The sequence below is a fragment of the Micrasema longulum genome, unplaced genomic scaffold, assembly GCF_059751315.1.
Source record: "Micrasema longulum isolate JH-2025_06_02 unplaced genomic scaffold, ASM5975131v1 h1tg000031l, whole genome shotgun sequence".
NCBI lineage: Eukaryota > Metazoa > Arthropoda > Insecta > Trichoptera > Brachycentridae > Micrasema > Micrasema longulum.
In genome coordinates, this window is record NW_028277238.1 from 1,558,335 (window position 1) to 1,579,159 (window position 20,825).

The window sequence follows — 20,825 nt, forward strand, 5'->3', positions numbered from 1 at the left end:
TGTTGGTTGTTGGAATAAGCTGCCACAAGAGCTGATCTCAATGCGTAGTCTCAGTGGGTTCAAAAATGGACTAGATTTGTATCGAAAAAGTTAAAATGCGCCAACATCTAACTTTCGTTTAAATAGATTAAAGCGTATGTGCTTTAAGCTGCTCGCTTAAATTAATAGTAATAATAATAATATTACACAAAAATATAATAATCATACATCAATCATAATTCTTTTCAGCTCATGGGTAAGGTGTTAAACTTTATCTTTATAATAATATATTTATATTTAATTATTTGAATTAATTATTATAGCTACATTTTCAGGAAAATATTATATCGGATGATACTGTAAGGAGAAAATACATAAAAGTATTACAAATAATGAAAGTTCACATACAATTTATTTAATTAATGATTTTAAGGCAAAAGTGAATGATTTTGGATGTAAACAATTTATTAAGGTACCCACCTTATTTTTCTTTTTTTTTGGTTTGATCAGTACCTACTAGCATCTTATACTCATTCGAAAGATTGTAAAAAATTATAGCCTAAAGAATCAATATATATCTATTCCAAAACTTTTATTACCTCTTTGCTCCCATGAATAAGCAAATAAATGATTAGTTTAAGCGCTTTTCGTATATAAAAAAAAATCCTGATCGTAATGCAGATAACATTCTATCCCGCGCAAGTTTTTCAAGACTGAAATAAAAGCTCACTTAACATCTGGTCTCGCTACATTGTTTTCCTACACTTGTCATCTACCTTAAATTTTGCCGTCTACAAGGATATGATAAATCAAACCGGCATTAAAAAGGAAACGAAGACTAACGAAGAGAGAGACTTCAAAACCGGAGCAAAGTAAGTTAACTCTACGCGCTTGTCATTATCCTCCCTTATACTGTGTAGATCGGCTGGAAACGTAGACGGCTACGAATGCTCTCGATTCAGGAGAAGTCGTAGGTATATTTAGAAAAGCTTGCGCGGTACGACAGCCAGTGCACGCTCGCCCGCCGAGCTGTGAAGACGGTCGGGGTGATATCGCTCCTCTGCAACGAATAGCGCTCCGTACGATCGCTGTACTCTCAAATCTATCAAAAACACTTCTCTTATTTTGTTTACTTTTGACTCGCAAGTGAATTTCGAAAGAGTCGACCGCAGATTAATTAACCGATGCATTTTTCGTGAATTTGTGTTTAGTTGGGAAATTGAAATCGATTGTGCAAATACGGGAAAAACTGTTGGAGCTTGGATTAATAATTCAGTTCTGTCAGGCTGATTTCTACCTTGCCTTTTGACTTATTCAGCCGACTGACCGACTTCTTCATTCTTCGGCTTCGTAGAAGGTAATGAATTCAAAGCCTTACATATTTTACTTCTATTCTTTTTGACAGAATAAATGTTTTTTTATTTATTAAGTTCGTTACTGAGTCCAGATTGATTCCCGTTTAAAAATATATGACAGAAAGCTTTAGAGCTTTTGACACGAGTCAATCAAACGTGCTTGCATCCGGATGAACTGAAAGTGCACCGATTGAATTTTATCGGCGTTCTATAAAACTCTTTCAAACCAATTAACTTTTCGTCAATTATGACGGCTGGAGCTTTGCACATAATACCGGATGTCATTTTGTGATATCCAGATATTCAGCAAAAAATATTAATTAAAATACTTACAACTTTTCTTTTTGAATAATATTTAAAGCTTCGTTCAAATATATTCTCTACATATTGAAAAATAAACCTATTTTACAATGATTTTTTGTGTTTTAAAAAGCGATCTTAACATTTGTAAATATTTCAGTGTGTTCAAAATGTTTCATGAAATAAAATATATAAATTATCATCTACCCAGCAAAATATAACTAGCGTATTTTTTTTAAACATGCAGAAGTATTTGAAAAAATGATAAAGGCAAATTACGGATAACATTTTAAGTTTGTAAATACAATAATAAGTAAAAATATGCAAAATACTGTAGTAAATTGGCTATTAAGAGTATATCATGGATTTAAAATCATAGAAATGGAAATAATTATTCGCATTTTTTTGTGTCCAAAGTAATTTTTCACTCTCCAAATGTTGCAATGTTTTTTGCCTAAATTTGACGAGCCGTCGTGAGAATTTTTGATTACTCGGGAGTATAACAGGTTGTGAGAAAAATTTGGCGTGTAAAGTTTTCAAATATCAATAATGTACCACACACACACACATAGACGCACGTGCTCCAACGCGAAACTTCCAAAGTGGATTTCATACCCAAAGCACATCAAATTTTCACGAGTGGGTTTGATATGTCCAAATAGTTTTCACAAAAAGAGAATTACACATTTTATCTTATAATTTATAAAAAATTTGTACTGTTTAAGAATATGTATTTTTTTAAATAGTTGGATTGTTTTATTTCAATAAATACCAAAACAAATGTGTTTCGTTTCCGGACTTTAAATTATACTTATGTAAATGCTTCTAAAAGAGGCATAGAGTTATAAGAACTTAAGCAAAATTTACCATAAAAATAATAAAGTTAGAATTTTCAAAAATACTATGTTCTTGGTTAAACTTACCCAAGCGCTAATATTAAGCTTAAAGCTAAATACACAAAATAAATCTGTATGGCTAAATAAAAGTTTTACACAAAAGCAAGCCAGAGAAATAAAATTATTATGAGCACTCAATTTGCGTAATTTATTTATTTTTATTTATATTGAGAAAAAAAGCATGACATTAACTGCAGTCTAAGTGGTTTTATATAAAAAACAAAAAATATAAATGCTTGTAACCGATTGTGCCAAAAACGGTTTAAATGTCGCTTAAGTTCCTTCGACTCTTAGCCCCTCATTTAAAGTACTAATGCAGAAGTTCAATGCAACGGGAAATCGGAAATAAAAATAAGGTTTTTAACGCGTGGTAAAAATGAAGCATTTATTGTACGGCGAAAATGTATAAAAAAATTAGTAAAATGATTTTGATAAAAATGAACTATTTTAAACGACGTCACTAATTTTCCGAACTAACGACACATTTTATCTGGCTGCGAAACGCTTCCACTTATTTTTTAATGATGCATACGCTCTCACACACCAGAATACTTACTCCCATACAAATATACACAAATATCTTCATAAATATATATATATGTATATACGCACGCACACATTTAAGAATGTACCATAATTTAATATTTATGCCTATTATTTAGAAACTTTGCTAGTCTGTCTTTCAACCTTATCTCAATTATGCTTTTATACCACTGTTGACTACATATTTCTATAAAATAAATATATAAAAAACATTTTCGGCTACCGGGAGAAAGCCAACCCACCAATGAGGACAACTCACCGCAAAGGCGGAGTAACTTTAAAATCACAAAACTTAAAAAAATCATAGCTTTGATATCACGATAAATCAAAATATATATTTTTATAAATGGGTTAATTTGATAGTCTATTAACAAACAAAAAATATGAAATTACATCAGAATTTCCGCATTGTGCTTTCGGTCTTCAAATAGTTAAGGTTCAAGAAATATAAATAACTTTGTTGTTAATTTATCTTTAAAAATGATCAATTATTTTATAACTAAAACAAATATTTATTTACTATTTACGTACAATATAAAAAAATGAGTGCCAATTTTTGAGACTGAATTTAATCAAACTGTCTCTCGTTTTAACGCATAAAACACATTTGTAAAACATTATTGGCCCGTAAATTTGATATATTTCATGTTTTGAAGTTCAGATATTTCAATTGAAATAATGGAATAGTGACTGTTACACAATTTGATAGGCGGCCACCTAAACCAGCTTATGATAGGTCACAAGCCCAGTAAATGCCCAGACTTTTATATTCTCTTACTATTTGCCTATTATCTATTATAGTATGACTTAATGAAGTTTGCATACAGTATTCATAATATTTTAGTAAAATTGAAATTTTAATAAGATTATTTACAATTAACTAAAAAATATAATTCTGTGAGTGAAATTAATAGTAACAGAATCATTGACATGTGTTTTCGACACCCTCAGGAATAAAAAAAAATCTAGTTGTGAATCGAGAAAAGTCCGCCTCATAGTCGTTATTTAGCGCGTTTGTCTACAACACTTGAGGTTCGAGTTTGATTTCTAATAAGGTTGACACGAAATATTATTAAAAATGTGTTTTCACAGTGCAATATTTCATTGTCCCTGCTCTGGCGCCTGGCCCGTAACACTGATCAACTTATTTTCATTTAATGGGTGATTAAGATGCCCTACGATTGGTATACTAATGGAGTGCCCTATGCATCCCAGGGTGAGAATAGTACAAAGATGATTGTCACGGAAAATGCCGTTTAATTTAAGTATTTGTATAAGTCATACAAGCATACATTTGTTTTTATAAATGTGAATAATGTTACATAAGTTAGTATGAATACTTAGAAATGATTCTTGACTCCAGATTAAATTTAACATCATACTTTGAATATATACATAAGAAAATTTCAAAAAAGATTTTCTTCCTAGGAAGAATTCGAAAATAAATAAATAAAAAGAGTGCAGAACTTATATACAAAACAATAATTGCCCCTCATTGGGACTATTGCTCTACTATATTATATTTAGCTAACGAGGGAGACATAAACAAGTTTGAAATACTACAAAATAGAGCAATGAGAATTATACTGAAAAAAAGCAAATATAATAGTGTTGAAAAAATGAGAAAACAATTGAACTGGATAGGAATAAAGAAAAGACTATTGTATAATGTATTTGTATTTATATATAAAGTGTTTAATAATCTCATGCCAAAGTATTTTATAAGTGAAATTATATTAAATAGAAATGTACATAAATATAGGACAAGAAATAGAAATAGGATAAGACTACCACTTAAGAAAAAAACAAAATCACAAAATAGCTTAATGTATCAAGGGTTAAAACTGTATGATGAGATGCCTGAAAGTATGAAGAATGAAAGAAAACTTACGGATTTAAAAAAAAAATGTTACGTTTATTGTAATAATGTAGTTATGTAAGAAATATTTAATAAGTATTTGTTATAATTGTAAATATATTAGTTAATATACAATGTAATATTAACTACTTTAAGTAAATAAATAAAAAAAAATATATATAATCTCCACCAACAAGCTACAAAACGTGGCTTAGTGGGATTTCAGTTTTAGTAAAAAATACAACATTTAATTTTTTTTTAAATTATAAAAATGTATGGGTATGTAGTTATATTTTTTAAATAAAATTTAAAAAAATGATTCTATTTCTATTAAAATCGCCATTGATTTATTAAAATGGAATTTATTTAAACAAATATATTTAAACATGAAAAAATGGCAAAAAACACACATTAAGGATAAGTCCAGCGTACGAAGGGTTTGGCCAATCAGAAATTAATATTGGTATGCCTAACGTTGCAATCGGTTCCTATATGGGCAGACGCTTGTTCTAAGGAACTTATTTGTAGCGGCAAAATACCTTTATAGTATGTTTATCGAGTATGTTTCCAAAAATAAAAATAATTATAAAAAAAGAGAAAAAATTGTAAAACAAAAAACCTGACCATTGTAAAACAAAAAACAAAAATAACTTTGTTTTTGATAAAAAAAAAATAAAATTAGTTCTTAAAAAGAAAATAGCTTTTTATTTATTTAATTAAATTATTAATTGGGGTTGAGGGATTTTTTCTAATTCACTGTAAATAGTGGAACAATGATAATAATGATAAAAATGCCACTAATTCATATGAATGGATATATTTTTATTTAAATTGCTAAAATCGTTGTTCGTGCTAATTTTGTTATGAATTGAAATAAAACGATTTTTCAAATGAATTAATGGATTATTGATTAAATTTCCGTGGGTTAGTGATGTTCGCCTCAGGATCGGAAATACAGACTTAGACCCGACAAAGCGGGGTACCAAAGCGCCATACAGCGTACAATGGCAAAATGAATGGTAACTTTGTGTAGATAAGTTCGCGTGACGAGATAGCCGGCGGGAAATGACATGGAAAAAAATAATGGCTTGCATGTGAGAAAAATGGAAAATTCCACCATTTAGGATGTTTCCATTTTAGTTGGAAAACTGGATTTCCGCTGATTATCGCTCCAGTTATATAAAATCACGGAATTTTATAATGTTGAGTCGAGTTTTCGGTACTCACTTTTTGAACACGCTATGTATTATGTTCATAATTAATTATACCCAAACCAGTAACATGTGTTTTTTTGTCAATAAAGTTTCAAAAACCTTATTTATTCCTCATTACATTCGTTGCCGTTCAGGCAAAAGTGACGAACCCTAAACTTACAGTTTTGATTTGAATATGCCATTTCAAGCGTAAATTTTTATTCTTTAAGAGGCAAAAGTCACCAAGGTAACTTAGAAAAAAATGCGTAAATCTAAATTATTTGTTTTTAACTGTGTGATTTTATATTATTATACGTTAAAATATTAAAAAAACACATTAAAAATGTTTTTTTAAATAAAAAATAACATTTTAATGATTAATTCTAATATCTCCTTCCTTTCATCAACTCCTTTAGCTTGCATTGTTCAGATTATAAACAAGCAAAAGTCCTTAACCAAATTTTAGCTACCTTGCCTCATTAAAAACATTCCAGATATTTCCATATATTTTTCAATGCATCTGAAGGAAAAAGCAATCAACTGAATTTAGATCTAAATTTGTTGCAACGGAGAGGGAAAACAAATTTGAAAAGGGAATATGGAAGTCTAGGCATTTACAGAGCTTATGATCTGTCATTATCTGTTGTCGAATTTCCCAATTTTTATACTTCTTATTTTACCAGAAATCTAGCCTGTCTACTATCATTTGGGCATATTTAAAACATTGTTGATTAAACTAACTGGTACTGATTAACTTGATGTCCCGGGTCTAACTGATAAAGTCGCGTCGTGTCGGCGTGAAATATTTGTTTTAAAGGGGTTTAACATTGAAAGCTTAACTGTCCCTAGACTAGTAACTGTAGCGTAAGACTGATAACTTTGCATTTGATGTAAAAATACTGATCCAGATACGCTTCAATTGGAGTACTAATGCAGTGCCCAATGAACCAGTGAGTGCAGACAGAGTAATTATTGTGATATTATAAGGAATTGGTCCTGTAATTTGCGTGCATAAATCAAGTGTAGTCTCACTACGTAAACCATCAGGTGAAAAAAACGTATAAATATGTATAAATTACATGTTTTTTTAAATTTATTTTTATATGTTTGTTATATTTTCGCATACCTACAACTTTAATAACAAAAATACAGTTTAAAAATGCATCTTAAAATTAAGCTATAACATAATTTAGAAAAAATGCACACAAATACTTCAGCGTCTGATTGTGAGCCATTCCTTTTTTAATGATTTAAAAGTTTATAGCATATATAAATGTGGTATGACATAATTTATTTATTTAACTTTTTGTACTTAATGTTATTTGTACATTGGCGGGCTTATTGCCAAATGGCAATTTCTTCCAACCAACCAATAAAATAAAAGTTTTATTTTTATAATTCAAGTTACAGAACATATTCAATAAAAAAAAAGATTAAAATGATTAAAATATATAAAAATAGAAATAAACGTATTTTTTATAAATTATTTTAATACATAACCACGAAGAAAGAAAAAAAAACAAACAGGATTAACATATGCTGATAGAACAAACGACAGGATTTATTTGCAGTATTTAATTGTAAATTTTAATAATTTCTTTTGAGGTGTCTATGTATTCCTGTCCTTAACTTGAATCTTGAAACAATATTATTTTTAAGTACCAACATTTTCACTGTTTTCTCGTAGGGGTCGGCTATGGTTGGAAGAAAATACGATTTTTTACATGCACTACGCATATCCAAAGCACACGCACCCTGAAACGCAGAGTCCACACAAGGCACAAGATACCTAAATGTATTCATGCATTTCCTTCCTAATCCTCTCATACGGTTGTACCATAATGGGAAACAGTTAAAAGCGCTGCACGGCGGTACCATAATAAGTAGCCTCCGCTAATTGTGTCACGCCCGCGTTTCATTCTCCCTGTAATCTCCGTGTCATATCAAAAGAACCGCCACTCATAATTAGATCAAAGCAGCGTCAGGTTGTATCAGTAGACCGACATTATGACAGGGTAGACTGACAAAGAGTGAGATATGGATAAACGGGATTATAGCGAACGCTGCCAGCTGATATTGTGCGTCCTTACTCTCCGCCTGTCGCATACCGCCCTAATATTTAGTTATTATTGTTATATTTCACCTTGTATTGTTATCGGCCTTTAAAAAAGATTGTGACAGCGCTAAGCGGCTTGTTGTTCAGCATATATAATATAATCTGTGTCTTGTGTGATAGATACAGATTTTTGCGTTTAAATAGATGCCGGGATTGTGAAATGATTACAAAACAATTTGATTGTTGAAGTCATTAAAAGTATAAATATCTACTTGCAGAAAACATGGACTGTAGGTATTTTTTTAGTGTCATAAAAGACGAGTGATAATCCACAAATTTGGAGTAGCCGGTGACCTATAGACCACTAAGATTGCAATAACACTATAAAAATAATGACACTATCCTTTACTAACGAATTTTAATTCTAGTCTTTGTAAATAATCTTTATTTAAGGACACAAAATTAATTAAACATCTTAAATAAGGGTTTTACCATAAGTACTATTTTTAATATTATTTATGTTCAAAGCATTAACTTTTTCGATAAACATTTAATTGTTTAAATTTTATTATTATCATAAAGTAGTTACATAAATTGCACATTTATACAAAGCCGCTTCGACTATCTAAATAGGGTAAAAAAATATACAAAAAACAGTTATTGGTACATAGATAAAATAAATAAAGGTAGTAGATATAGTAAGAAACATAGTAAAATACAGTGGAAAAACATACAAAAAAATACTGCAAAATACGCAGTGTTAGTAAATATAAGTATTTAATCACTGTTCGACTATTCACCGATTTCGAGTACCCGTCTCTTCGTCAGGACACTCTCTACACCAACATGCAAATTTTAAAATAAACTTTTATCTTCACCATCACCGTAGTATACATAGTATTTACGAAAAAATATATAAATTACACCCAGAATCAAAAGGGATGCAAACATCACCATATTATACATGTCAGTGCATTTTCGGACATGGTGGTGATAAAAAGTATATTCGTAAGGTGTTAAATACTAATGTTTCTGACATTTATACTGTTTTTAATGTAATTAAGATTAATTATTGATATTTTAAAGCAATACTTTAACATGTTAATAATATTCGTTACATTGTTTAGTTTGTGTTTTTCTTCCGCCATCGAATATTTTATCCTAAATAGACATTAAAAAAATTAATGACGGCATTAATTTTCTTGCAAGCAATATTTTTTTAATCATTGTATGTAGGCATAGAATTAAGAATAGTCCAGAAGGAGCGTAGAATCATATTTGAATACATCGGACTGTGTCTAATAATTTCCCCACTGTGTCTTACTTTCGCCGCGCGCATTCGTGATGTCACCGCGTAATGTCTCTAAAATTTTATTGTACACGCGGAAATATTGATTGAGACAACAGAGTAGATAAGTAAAGGGTAATTTAATAAGAGTAATTGAATTAATAAACTTTAAACTTAAAATATAAAACAAATTTTATTTGACGTAAAACGGATATTTTATATCATGTTAAATAATATTTGATGTTTTAAAGATAATGTCGGTAAAATGTCCACAATAGAGTTGTTTAATCCAAGGTCCAATTTTCATTAATTTTCTCATTAGATGAGCAAAGTAGGGAAAAAAATTTACTACCCTGGCAACACTAACGAAATGTTCATTTTGTTTCTTCGAAAATCTGACAGATGGAAAAATAATTAAATTTTAGAGTAATGCATTTGCTACATACACATTCATATGCTAATTACACATGAAATGTGATTGCATCCTGTTTCTTTAATATCCTAGAAGTATTTCTACATTTTAAAAGGACACAGCACGGTATAGTTGAATTCAAATCAAGAGTTGCGTACTGAGCGATGTCTAAAAAGAAACTAATGGGACAAAACGTAAACCTACTCATTTAAGAGTAGTTTAGTCGCCTTCTGTTTGATGCGCGTTTGCGGTATCTGGATTATTATTAATTCTATGTATGTAGGTTAATATTTCTCATGCAGAACCCTATTGGGTACAAATTTGGATGAATGGTGTTTCAGAAATGTACCGAACGAAAAAAAAACGAATAAACGCTACAGGAAAACGTGTAGAAATTTTAACCACCGGCTTAACAAGCGATGTATAAAATACGTTTAAGCAAAACTCACGAAAGATGAGAAGCGAACCGTATTAATATTCGTATAAAGTATAGTCCCGATCCTTTATGAGGTATATTGTTAGCGTACCGTATGCAAATCTCGAGATTTATTTGGGTTTACATTACTCCCATTTCCTTGAAAAGCACTTTTCTGCTACGTTTGGCAGCAGTTATGCCTCGGTATTGCCTCTACGGAGGTAAACGCTAAACGCGTTGCCATCGTAAGAGAATCTTTTAAATCGGAAAATATCCTAGTTGGCTTTATGTGCGTATTCGATAACTTTTTATATCCACAAACTTTCTATTGGGTACTCGATTGGAAACGAGATATGATGAATATGAATTGGAGTTTGATGATCCACAGACTACTCCGGAGCCGATAATGTTATGCTTATTTTTATCGGAGCACTTTGGAAAGAAATTACCCGGTATTTGCACGTCTTTATTACCAAATATGTTTCAAAAAAATATCCTTAGCTGAAGTAACTATAATTATTACACAACCATCTTCGTTTATGGATGTGTAAATAGATTGAAATAATTTGATGACATTTGCTATCTCGAAAGAAGGAAAAGCGGTTCATTTGTTTGTTTTCATTTGAGTAACATTCAAAACTGAGGATGGAAGCATGCATAAAGAGCTATAAACCCGTCTAGGAATTGCTGGAGCAACTTTTAACGAGATGCGTGTTGTCTGAAACTAGTCTCTACGCGGTCAAAACAAAATGCCGATTATTCAACTATTGTATAATACCACTACTCCTATACGGGTGCAAATCTTGGCACCTTACCGAATCTCAAAACACCACACTTCCGAGTTTTGAGAGTAAGTTCTTTAGAAGAAAATTAGGTATAATGTGGTTCGATTTTATAACTAACATTGAAGTCCGAGAACGGACGCAACAGCCTTATATATCGAGCATCTTGAGGATGCGGCGATGGACCAGGTTTGGGAATTTCTTTAAACCTGCCGACTCCCGCCGTCCTGGAAAGCCGTCGATGACGACCTTTCGACTTTATTCGGCGGAAATAAGAGGCACTGGATTGGCCTGGGTGGAGGCAGAAATGCTGGCTGGCGAGAGAATATCCTGAAGGCAACTGATGATGTCCACATGCTCCACTTAGGAGCGGACGTGGAAAAGAAGAAGAACATTTAAAATAGCCCCGAAAGTGTTTTTTCTATATTTTTTTTGATATCCTTACGTTTTCTTAAGGGTATTGAAAGCAAACTTAGAAATCTCCATTAAAGAGTTATTGAGATATTTGTAAAAAACTTTGAAAAATAATTATGAGATTTCTAATTATGCTTTACTAATTCAATGGAAAATGCTAAGTTTTCGGTGTTAAGTAGTATAATTGAAATCTGTTGTGCAAGATTTAGAGACGGTTTTTAATTACGCTTTTATTTAGGTAGGTTGGTTCTTATGTACAGTTTATTTTTTTGCATCAATAACCAATTTTCGGTTTTTCTTATTTGTCCGATTCAGCTATTTTATAATATTCATCATTCCATACTTCTCAGGTTTTTTCGTTATTTTTTCAAAACTGATAACAAGATTATTAAATGTATAAAACGATATAGAAATGCTTATTTTCATGCCATGATAATATTTAAATGAAGAAACGCGTGTGCAATAAATTTAACAAACATATTTCAAATACATACATGTAGCAAAGACAAACAAGAGCAATAAAATAATGGAATACAGTTTAATAAAAAAACACGATCTACATAAATTAAGACTTTCAATAAATAGCTATGCCAATCCTTCAGTATCCGACTCTGTGTTAGTGATGAAGAGATCTACGAAAAGTGGGAAGACATATCCCAAAGATCTATCTCTTCGTTATAATTGCTTAATTTAATAATTGTTATAGAAACGATATTATAGAAACAGTTATTTTATGAAAAAATGAAAAACGGTATTTAAATGTGCAATAAAATGTTAGTTTAGTCACGTCTTTTTGTTTGAAATCAGATTTATTTTGTTCGCCTACCATGCAAGAGGTCTCAGGTTTGGTTCCCGATTTGGTTGATATGAAATATTAATTTAAAAGTGTGTTTTCACACTAAAATATTTTATAGACCTTGGACTGGTACCTACAAAGCGTAAGACTGATCATCCTACCTTCATGTATCAAAAATGATCAAGATACGCTGCGATTGGTACACCAATGCAGTGCTCTAGGCACCATTAGGTGCGGAAAGGGAATGATGATTATGATGAATCCCTGATTACGAATACAGTGCTAGTAATATAGAGTTCTAGCGAAATATAACCAGAATCCTAGACGAGTGCTTTTGACTCAATGGCTGCTCTCTGGTAAGAATTCTGAATAAGAAAATAAAGAAAAGATAAATTTGCCTCGTAGTATGGTAGTTGATGCGTTCGTTTATCACTAGCTTGAGATCCTGGGAAGGTTGAGTTAAAATATCGATTTAAAGGTGATAATAAACTGCTTGAATTTATATTTCTTGGCTGGCATCTGAAGCGCAAGGCTGATCACCTCACTATCATGTAACAGATAATTGATAAACGCTGTATTTGGTGTACCAATGTAGTGCCCTATGCACCATCGATTGTAGACAGGAGTTTGATGATTGATGATTTTTCTTCAATGTCTTTTTCTTCACACCTTAATTTATGTATTTAAACAAATCTTTTAAAGCGTATCTAATTAAAAAATACATTTTTGGTGTTTTTGTTTATTTATTTATTATTATTACTAACGGCTGTAGCCAATTCGCACAAAATCAAAGTTAAATACAAAATCGTATAATATAAAATAAAAACATAGTTAATTTTTATAGATTAACTCAGTAAAAGTAATGTATAGTAAAAAAAAATAAAAATATTTACAGTAAAAGAATGAAGTATATAAGAAAAGTAGTAAAAAAGATATGCATTTTAGGTTAGGCACAAAAATTCAGCAAAAATAAAAATAAATAGACATTTACATAAGTATATTATACAAACAGACTGAATCTCCGGTTCATCGGTTATTGTTGCAAAGTCAGTAGTACTTATTTCCTATGTACAACCGAATGAGCATGAACCCATCTAGATGGGTAGCCTAGGTAGCAAGTATGACTGCTTAAATATATAATGTTTTAGGGGTCTCAAATTAATTATTTTATTTATTCTATCTTAAAATTAAAAGAAAATTCAAAATACCTAGGTACTAAAAATCAAATAAAAATGTTGCATATAAAAAAAATAGAAATATTATACATATATGCATATATACTAACATACATTTATATATTAATTCATACATATACACAAATATAAACATATATTTACATATTTACACACATACATGCAAACATACACACACGCACATATACTTAACATATCAAAGCAAGGGTGTACAACATATTATATATTAGCCATAAATATTGCAACCATCGTCTCCTTATACTTAGAAAGCGAAAAGACGTGTAAAATAAAATAGGACGTATTTTAAAAATTGTTTTATAGATAGCTTGATATAAAAAAATTTGGCCAAAGGCATGAAGTAATGTTTTGACGGTTGCATGAGGTTGTTCTACTTGTGCCTAAAGCCTGAGGCAATCGTAATACGGGATTCATTTTTATCAAAGTTTACCCCCACTGTTTGGTTAAGTAAAAGTACCCTTTATTCCATCTTCCTTCGAACTCTAAAACTCCGCGAGTCGACCCATTTTCAAGTATAAATAAAGGGATAGGGGTTTCAATTAAACAAAACGTTTACCGTACAAATTTATTATAAACACGTTTTTTTAGAAAAATATTTTAAATGGGGAAAACTGAAGAATTTTTTCGTTTTTACTATTTGAAAATCGAAACATAAAACTTGGTAAAGGTGTACAATGGGAATTGCATGCTGGTGTTATTATATCCTGGAAAAAAAACGAATACGTCTCAAAACCGGTAGACTTAGACAAAGCGGTAGGTGGTTGTATTTATTTATTTATTAACTCATTTGAAATTACACTCATCTAAATATAAGTTAAATTATTAAGGCTTTTTAGGCTGTGCAAGTGTCAAGCCATAATAGTCAACAATACAAAATACATGGTAAAGTTAGTTAGATTCATTACAATATTTGAGTTTGTCCAAATGTTCGTAGACAAAATACTGGATTTCACCCCCTCGGTAGTCATTAAGATTAACAAATTACAACAGGGATGGAGAATACCTTAAATAAGGTAATATGGAAGTCTAGGCATTTACATGTTCAAACATAGGCAAAATGGTGAATGTTACACAGTGTGTAAAGCGGTCACTAAAACCAGCCAATGACAGGTCATAAGCCCTGTAAATGCCTAGACTTCCATAGTCCCTTATTTAAGGTATTCTCCATACCTGTTGTAATTTGTTAATTAGATTCAAATACAATGACATGCGATGCAATGAAATAACAATCCAGAAAAACAAGGTATATGTTTTAAATAATTAAATTATAAAGAATACAATTTAAAAAAGATAATCAGACATAAACAAACATCGTTTCGTTTTTTGTTTCCGTACTTTTGCTTTGTTATGTATTTTTTTTTGTTAACATATTGTAACTATATATTATATTAAATAAAATAAATAAATACTAAAATAAAAATATACAAATTTAGATTCATACATAATTAAATATACAAAATATTCGTATCATTGAAATCAACAAAATAATTATTAGAGTAAAATATAGCAGTATTGAAAAAAAAACAAATTTTAGTTTCAATGAAATCATTAGTAAGAGAATATTATATAAAAACATAATTGAAATGATAATTGAGATATGGTTTCTAGAAATTCACTCTACACTGTAGTACAATAGGAGTAATAAATGATATGCCAAAAAAGATTGAGAACTAAATTAAATATTACGTAATGAAAAAACATAAAAATATCGAGATATATAAAAAGCATGTAAATGTAAAAGTACGGAAGAAAAGCAGATTTGTCAATTTTTGCCAATTGCTTATCTCGAACTTTAAAAAAATGACAACCTTATCCCTATCGATGTGCAGCCACCAATTGCAAACATTTTTCAAAAATACATTTGTTTTAAATACAAGTATTTCCTGAAATTTATTAAATTATTCAACACAAAAGTTTAAGCTTTAAATATATCCGGTGTTTCAGAGCCGGACCGCGAAACTTCAGAGCAACATTCCTCATGATAAACGTTTTTTTTAATTCTAACTTTTTTCCCGCAAACTATTTTTTTAAAAATATAAACATTTTTTTATTTGAAAAAATGGAGTAAATGTTTAATTTACCAGATAAACATCCCGTCCATAAACTCCTACACCTCCCCTACAGAAAAAATGAGATAAAAAACGTATTTGACCAACGAACCGATACGCGCCGGACGGAGATAAGAGAAGCGGCTGGGTAGGAAAGGAGTGGGGTTTGTGGAAGGGATGCTAGTCTGAGAAATGAAGGACTTATACGTATTTCAAATTTTATATAAAAAAAACAGTTTTTGGAAAAAAAAAAATTTATTAAATGTTTATTTATTTATTTATTCATTCAAAATTACACTACTTTAAATATTAATGAACTTATCAAGGCTTTTTAGGCTATGCCCGTGTCAAGCCAAAACCTTTTTTACCTCGAGAAATGTTCCTCTGAAGTTTCGTGATCTGGTCCTGAAACACCGTGTATATTATAACTTATTTTACTTAAAACGATTACTATTTACTTTTGTGTATGTCATATCGTTTTACTTAGTCGTTGAAATAAAATTATATAATAAAATTTTTGATATAAATAAAATCATATACATTCCAAAATATTGTGGCACTGATAAAATGTTATCGTCAATTCAGTTCTTGCATTGTATTGCAGTACGCCAAGCGCCAGTTCATTTTGTGATTCTGTACTTCGTTCTCAATATTTCCTATCTATGTTGGCCAATGTTTCCATTTCATTAGTCTCGACCAAACACAAACAGATCAACATATATTAAAGACATATTTTGTGCACCGATCAAATCGTTGGAGCTTAATAAATTTTGAACATAGTTCGCACAAGCAAACACAATTCTAACGAGAAATAAAAATTTCATTGCATTTTTAAAAATTCGTAGACAGAAACAGTATTTGACTCTCCAGGGAGTTAATCAAAATTAACATGATCATCTGCGCAATTTTCAAATGCTTTAAGGGACATACTTTGTTTCACACGACCAGGCTTTTAAAAATAAGGATAAAAAACTAATTCGGGATTAAAAACATTCAAGATTTCAGCACTTTCATTTTAAATCGGAGACCAAAAGAAAATTGAATCACCTTTTTAATTTAAGATTATTAATGTACCCTATTCGGAAGCTCGAACTGTTTGAGTGATATCGAAATAAGCATTCTTAATGGCCATAACTTTGGGAACCTCAAAACGTATTAGAGTTTATTAGGAACGGGCTGAACGGCAATGCTTTGCTATTGCTAGATTTGAGTATATACTCGGATATAGATTTAATGACCCCAATCGAAAGTTTGTATTGCATTTGGTTCAAATAAGTTATTTACTTAACATTATTATTTTTGTGTTTCGCTTAACATAAATTGTGAGGACAGAAATTTTTAGTAAATATATATTCGAAAATGATTTTTCTGTCTTGCAGATGCCTCCCGACACTATGCGAAAAAAACAACTGCATGTCAGACCTTTTGTAAGAGACAAAATCGAAGTTTCGTTTTCCCGTTTTCCACACCTCAAAACTGGACCGATTTTGTTATTTTTTTTGACAGATTATCGGAATATTTTATTTTTTTAACGGTACGTTTTTCTACAATTGTTTTATTTGTATACCGTGTACCTGAAGACAGCAGATAAAACTGTGCTTTTTTACGGGTTTTTGGATAGATCTTGTTTCCATCATAAACCATTTTTCGAGAAACAAAACAATAAGGACACGCCAATGGTAAATGTCTATAGTGCGTAGAAAAAATACTCCAATAGTGCCATAACCCAGAGAGAAAATACGGAAATACGTTTTTACGAAGAAAAGTCAGACCGCGTTTTCTCTTAAGATTGAAATTTATTTAGTATACTTACGAAGCTTTACTTCGTAATGCTTTTATGTAACCAAAGAAATAGGTTCTGTTTTCTTAAATAAAACCATCGACCTTTTAATACACATAGACGCACCCGGAACCCTCTAAAATTATGACTCATGTGCTTAAATGCTCAATCCTGATATTTAGTCGTTAAAATGCCTGATTGTGCACTGTTCGGTGCAAAAAACTATTTGGATTAAAAGAAAAAAGATGATAAAACTTTTCTCAGATATGTAGGAAACTAGATATTTGTTTATTATTGAATTCCAAATCTAAAAATAGTAGACATTCAAATGCTTGTTTACGTTTGAATTCCAAAACAAAAAATTATTCATTTTCAAATATAAAATTCTTTTAGCAAATGTCAAACTCTGCTCAGGGGTACACTTTAGTTAGGTACTACCTAACTAACATCAACAAATGCAACTCTGGTGAGTAATTAGTAAAACACTTAAGCTCCTTACTTTTTTTTGGTTGATAAATTGGATATTTTAAAAGCTATAAACCTGCTCGTGGAAAAGATGTACACTTTGCTTAAAACCGGACGTAAATAATTGGTCCAGTAGTTTTTCAGTCCATCGAGGACACATACAAACATTGCCTTTTATATGTATGGATGTGCATTGGAGATTGAAAATTTTAAACTGCAGATTGTTAAAGTATAAGAAATGGGTTAATTTCTACATTTTTAAATGGATTTTATTTTATTACCCACGTACTTCATATCATAGTAGAAAATGGATATTAATTTGTTTTTACCATTTTTGTTTCGGTGTACTCTTATTTTACATATGCATCATGCGAAAAACCTATTGTTTTTATCCCAAATAATTAAAAAATGCGTTATTACATTACTTTATTTTTATACATTAATATGTTAATTAAATACATATTTTATTGTTTTTTTCCCACAAAAAAACTGTAAATAAAATGGTGTATTTTATAAGTGTTTGGTTGTAATTGATGGAAAGAATAGGTAAACTTTTTTTATCTGAATATTTCTGTTTTTTTATTTTTAATTTTCATTGTTTGTAAAGCAAAAAAGTATTTTTTTTTGAGATATGAATTTCAGTTTTCAATGTATATTTTAATAAATGTACTCGGTACTGTCTTTTTTATTATAATGGCTTCTAAATTATATTTTCAATAAATTTCTGGAACACGTTTTGCATTATAACCTTTTTCCTCTTCTTCTGCCGCTTCTGCCGGAGGTTGGCGACCGTCATTCTGAATTCATCACGATCCTAGACCAGTCTAATTAGCGCTGCAGCATCCAGCATACAGAACCACTAACTGAGATTTCTGAGCCATGATCCTTTTTCCGTTCCGTACCCCGTCTGTCCTCTATCTTTCCTTCCATAATAAGTTGGAGAAGGGCATACTTCTCATTGCGGAATATGTGACCAAAATATGACGCTTTTTTTCTTTTGACGGTGGTCAGTAACTCCCTCTCTTTGTTAATAATGCGCAAAACCGCTTCATAGGAGACACGTTCAGTCCATGAAATTTGAATCGTTCTTCGGCACTAAGAAAGTTCGAAGGCCTCAATTTTGTCCAATCATCAACTTCATGCAGCAACACTGGCAATACATATGCATTATAAACAAATGGTTTTAACTTTAAAAGGTTGTTTACTAATTTATTTTATTACGTACGAAAGATCTTTGCAAAACTTTTTATTTTATAATATAACCTATCTTATTCAAATGAATTATTCTTATTTCATAAAAAAAATACCTCACGTTTCTAAAGTTCCTTTAAAGGTTATCTATAAACAATGCAAAAATAATAATATTTTTACTAGTTGATGAGACCATAACACGACACGAACTAGTATTAAATGTGAGTTCACTCATCAAATCATTAATTAAAAACACGATTAATTACATTAAACATCATTTCTAGGGGTGGTTTGACATGCAAAATTCAATTAGAGAAAAACGAATACACTGTTTGAAAACATGTTTTTTGGTTAATTTTGTATTCAAAAATGTTATTATTTGAGCTGCCTTCTGATACCGTATCACCGACTTCAGATCTGAAGATCCGAGGTTCGAATCACGCTTTACCACAGATTGTTTTTTTTTCCAACACGGCTATTTACCACTCAAAAAAATGACATTAATATTTAAATGTTTGAGTTAATCATGAAAATGCAAATATTTCCTTTAAAAAAAAAAATTTTTATTTTATTCTCAATATTTTTTACTATCAACTTAACTATTCTAATAAAAATTTAAATTTGGTAACTTAAAAATTACGAAAATATATCGACCTTATGGTCACATTTCCTGGTATTGTTTTTTTGAATTTATTTTTTTATTTTGATTCTTAAAATAGGGCACACATAAACACATTCGTATGTCTGTTCTGATAAAAACAATGTTTGCATATATTTAATTTACAAGCTGTTTATCAAATGTCTTTGTTCTCGAATCAAAATTAAAGTTTATCTTACATTTCATTATCAGAGATTAAATATAAATGTATTTTAATCGTTTATTTTTCATATAAATAAACAAAATTAAATTAAACGTGTGGGTTGATTGACTGTAGGGTAAACCCGTTTATTTAATCCGGCGTCAGAAATTTACAAGAAATAAAATAATCCCCTTTCATTTAGCCAAATTACCAAGCTCTCAACTTTAGTAAAGAGCCAACGTTCTATTGTCAGATGATATAAAGACAATTATAATCAAAATAATAACAATTCGGTAATATTAAATGCCTATTGTGTTGATTAATAAACGATTTAAACAGAGGGATAACAAATAACCATTAAAATTAATAACGAAATAAAAATAACAAGCTGGATTATTTTATTGACTTTTTGGTAGAAGATCGAACAGTTTCATAAATTGGGTGTTTTTGTTTTAATTGAGGGAATTTTACGAATTAAAAGTGAGTAAATTATTGTGATCAAACTAAAATTTGGATACAAATAATAAATGATAAAAAAATTATATCTTTGAGAAGGAAATATAAATAAAATTAACGTGTGCTGTGTTTTCTCATCATCATCATTTCCTATCCGAACCTAATGGTGCACAGGGCACTGGATTGGTACACTAATCGCAGCGTATCTTGATCACTTTTGTTACATAAAGGTAAGGTGATCAGTCGTACGCTTCAAATATTAGTCCAGGAACTATGAAATGTGTTTTCTACAGGGTTAAAATACTTTTTATTAAAAAATTATAAATCGTCCCATACACAAGTCTTGGCAGATTATAATACAGCTCTGTATGTAAAATAGAACTTGACCACTGGAAAAGTGTCTTTGACATGGTGGCTATTTCCTAACATATTTTCCTTGGTACAAAGGTTACATTATTGCAATTTTTTGATACAAAATACATTTGTCAATATAAAAACAATAAAGAAATTATAAAAAAGGGTTAGATCAAATACTTATGTTCATAAATTGCTTAAAAACGACCCGAAGTGCTTTTTAAGAAAGATCT

General features: G+C 30.3%; 1 protein-coding gene across 1 annotated transcript in view; it reads left to right on the plus strand.

Moving 5' to 3' along the window:
• The first annotated feature begins 983 nt into the window (after positions 1-983).
• The window catches only part of Fili (Fish-lips), a 190,649-nt gene continuing 170,807 nt past the window's right edge, over positions 984-20,825 (plus strand). The window contains exon 1 of the mRNA XM_088224685.1: positions 984-1,336. The gene's annotated coding sequence lies outside the window, so the exon portion shown is untranslated. The remainder of the gene's footprint in view (positions 1,337-20,825) is intronic.